Here is a 4429-nt window from a genome sequence, read left to right as displayed (position 1 = left end):
CAAGGTTCCTGTGCCAAGAGAGTGACTCATCCATGAGCTGCATCCTCTTTATGGCCTCAGAAGTCCTATAGCATCACTTCCCCTGTACCCTGTTAGTACAAGCAGCAGTCACAGGCCCCGTAACAAAAATTCAAGGGGAAAGAACACAGATCCCCATCTCTTTGTGGGAGGAGATCTTATTTTAAGAAGCACGTGGCAGATGGGATATATCTCTAGCATCTCTTTGGAAAATATAATCTGCCACAACCAGATTTAGGAGCCTAGTAAAATAGGCGATAGGGATATTGTCAAAATGCCTGTGAATTAAAAATTATGATTGCCATTGTTAAAATCACAACCTAGTTAAATATTTTCACCCAAACTACTGGTAAAAGTTGAAATGGTGAGTATAAATTTAAGCTATAATCATGTATTTCTTTTTCATTAAGGGGAAGCATTTTACTTATCTTTATATCACTTTAATACGTATATTAATAAAGATTTACATGAATAAGTTCACTGATCTCTACTATTCAAAACTTTTTTCCTGATCTTTTCAGAAGTTGATTACTAAAAACATGTAAAGTTCAGTATAAATAAGATTAATGGGAAGACTTTATTAGAAATACATTGATAAATTGTTCATAATAAACCTAATTTCCTTACCTTCTGGGAATAGAGTAAACATATAACACGAGAAAACAGGACTGTAAACCAAGTTATATATTCAGAAAGCTGCAAGTTTCTGGGATTCGTGTACTATACAAAAGCAAAAGACACCATAGAGAATACAGCCATACATAAGAAAGTAATCAGACAGAGATTTCTGTCAGTGTTTCTGAATTATTTACAACAAATTGATCTCAGTTATTCTTTTAATGCAATTCAGAATATTCAGTTATAAAAGTAATCATATTTTCAATGATGAAGATAAGAATGCCCAAATCAAAATACTAATAAGGGATTTACAATTGCATGAAGGCCGACACATAAATTCATGGACAAAATTTCTAGTTATGAACTGTTCCATCAGCTACTGATTTGTTGTACAAAAATTGCTACATCCACTCTATTGGATTAAAGTTAACTGAGCAATAGAATGAGGCATTAATAGACATAGAAACCATTTTGCCAATATTATCATGTTTGTCCAATTCCTAATGAAATAAAACAGATTTACTATTGAATGTAAAATCCTAACCTTTATATTGGTATTGTATAGAAGGCATATTTTTAAAAGAACTAAACATCACATTATTTTCTATTCTTAAGTATTGATACCTGAATATTACATGTTAAGCATTCCACCTATTGGGTAACAATAGGATAAATAAAAGTTTATTTGCTAATTAATCTAAGATACTGTGATTTTGCCCAAAAAGTTCTAAAACTCATCTGCCAAACTCCCAGTTAGCTGGAAAATTTCACACCTGGCAGACTTGCCTTAACGTCCCTTGAAAGTAAAAGTGTTCGGTCATATAACTAAAAGATCTAGGATAAATCTTTCAGTGCAGTCAGAGTCAGCAACTCAGATAATGTTATCATAGCCTCTCTTTCACTGCCTGTATTGAATCTAGTCTCTCTCTCTCAGAGAGAGCCCTTCCAGTGTCCTGGCTTGAAACACTGGGGTTTGCTTTATAACACTTCAGCAAGCAGGTAAAGAGAAGAGGAAAGGAGAGGGACGGGGAGAGGTGATGAGAGTGGAACAGAAGGGTCCAGGAAGGGAAGAGGAAGGAGGGAGGGAAACAGAACTGGAGAGGGAGGGGAGAAAAGAAAGAAGAGTAGAGGAACAAGAAAAAGACAAATGCAATAAGTGTGGAAACATGTTAACTGTTGAATCTGGGTGATAAGTATTAATATGTAGGGATTCATTACATTCTTCTCTCTGACACTACAGTTTTTAAATTTTTCAAATCTTTTTAAATTTAAGTTTTAATTTACGAAGCACTGATCCAGAAAAAATGAAGGACTACAACAAGGAAGAAGAAGGCACATGACCATGCAGAGGAGAGGTCCTGCACAGAAAGATGGTGTGGTCCAAAGATGACCATGTGCAACAGCCCTGGAGGGAAGTAGACTAGAGTGGAAGGATCAATGCACCAGAGTAAAGCGGCACGGCAGTGAGGGCAGGAATAATTGACAGATCGTCAGACATAATTAAACCATTTGGGGAAAGTTTATTAACTGTGTACAGGAAATCTAATGGAGCATTTGGAAAAGATAAGAATAGGTCTATAGGAGACTAAGGAGCTAAAACACATAAAGCAGTTTTTAATTCCAAAGAAATGTTTTTAAGTAACAAAAAAGGGAATATAGAGCATAATAAAGGGAATCGTAGTATATTAGCAGGCTATTCAGTAAAATATATTTTCTACATAATCATGTAAGGACTGATATGTTGTTGCTGTTGCAGTAAGATTGTGGCCTAATTAATTATAGTAGACAAAGGAAGGGAATAAATTTCGTCCAATGCATCTGTAATCTCAGTACTTTGGGAGGCTGAGGCAGGGGGATACCTTGAGCCCAGGAGTTTGAGGCTGCAGTGAGCTATGATCATGATCCTGCACTCCAGCCTGGGCAGTAGAGTAAGACCCTGTTTCAAAAAAAAAAAAAGGAAAAAGAAAAATTGGAGGAAGTGGTAGAGAGTTCAATCATCAGCTGTCATAAAAGGAAGTCATAGAAAATGTCTAAAACTTTGGAATCAAGTAATTACAATATATTGAAATTAATATTAGAACAGAGAGTAAAAAGAGTTAAAAGCAGTCTACTCTGATGTGGGAGAAGTAGGGCACAAACTGCCACTTTCCATTAGAATCCTTGGGTAATATTTGTAACTATGCATGTATGGTATTGACATTTATTTAAGAGTAAAACTAAGTTTATGAACCAGGAAAAACCAAAATTTAAGTAATTTTTAAAAAATTTGTCCTTGGAAGTGGCTGGTTCAGATTTATCCTTTAGCTCAACGGTTTGAAAAGTACCAAAGACACTGGGGAAAATGAGCCCTAATGTCCGCCTTTGACCACGGAAAGGCAGGGTCTCCAACAGATCACCATTAGGCATCAGTAAGTTCAGGAAAGAAATAATTCCCTGAGGGCTCTTAGTTATCCTGTCCCATGGTGGAGAATAAGGGTGATCTTAAATGAAAATGTTATTCCAATGAACAAATCACCCAGCTTATAGAATAGCTTAGAAATCCAGGGAAGTTTAATCAATTTGAATTAGGTTTTACAGACATAGTGTTATAATCTCAAGTATGCCTTTCTGAATCCTTTCAGGATTTTAGTAGCAATGGACCCAAGGGGTGGGAGTGTGAGCTTGGTGGAATAGAAAGAGCACTGAAATAGAAACCATGAGATCTGGCTTCTTACTCCAACTAAACATGCAACACTAGGATGTGACTTAAATGTTCTGAGCCATAGTTTGCTTGTTTTAATTCCCTTCAAGTTTGAAAATACTATGATTTGGAACTTGCTACCCATGAGAAATGCTATAGTATGTAAGTACAAAGTAGAAGCTTGAAATGGTTTTGTTTTGTCTTCCTTTTGAATTTTAGGCCCATTGTCTCATGTTTATTTGGAAATATGAATATTCAGGATTCATAAAGAGAATATATTGAACATATAATAACCTCAGCAAAAACAGTTGCAGACAAAAGCTAGAAAGGGTTCTTAAGGCCCAAAGTAGCAGAATACCTTGTCCTTTAGCTTCCAAGTGCATTTTGACGTGAAAACACTCATAGAAAATGTAAAGGACAAGATAAAACAATGACCCTTGAGGAGCTATTTGGATCATTTAAGAAAGTTCAATTGAACAGATAATGCCAAAACATTGACTTACTCTCTTTACCACAGTCCATCTACTTAGCCTTGTGCTGCAGAGACTCAGAAAAAAAAAAAAAAAAAAAAAAAAAATATCCTGTTTATGTGTGTGACCAGACAGATGCAGAGCAGTAAAATAAGTCAACACAATGGTACTAAATTTGAGGGCCACACTTACAATATCTCCAGGCTTTATTTGATTTCATGGTCTGTTTTGAGTTTCAGAAGTATTTTCCTCATTTTGCCTGACCACCCACACTTCTTCTGCTCCCTGTAAGTCTCCACCTCTAAGCATGTACAGTATATGTACCTCCCTCCTCCGTGTGTACAAACATTCATCACAGACAGAGTCCCAGCCATGTGTCAGGAGGAGCTGTGAGGCATTATGAATGAAGACAGGAGCTGCAACCAAACAGGCAGAAGGCTAGCTCTAATGACATCCCACTGTCTGCTCACTTTTCACCAGCACTATCCAGAGAATAGTTTTTCTCCTTCTGCCTTTTAAGTTCCAAAGTCCTTTTTAATCTTCTTCTGCAATACTGTTCCCCGGATGCCTTCTCTTGATTCAAGTCAACCAGCATACGAAACTGCCTCTGGCAAGATACATGTTCAGTGGGTTAATTGGCATA

The sequence above is a fragment of the Macaca thibetana genome, chromosome 1, assembly GCF_024542745.1.
Source record: "Macaca thibetana thibetana isolate TM-01 chromosome 1, ASM2454274v1, whole genome shotgun sequence".
Classification (NCBI taxonomy): domain Eukaryota; kingdom Metazoa; phylum Chordata; class Mammalia; order Primates; family Cercopithecidae; genus Macaca; species Macaca thibetana.
Note: the sequence above shows the minus strand (reverse complement) of the source record.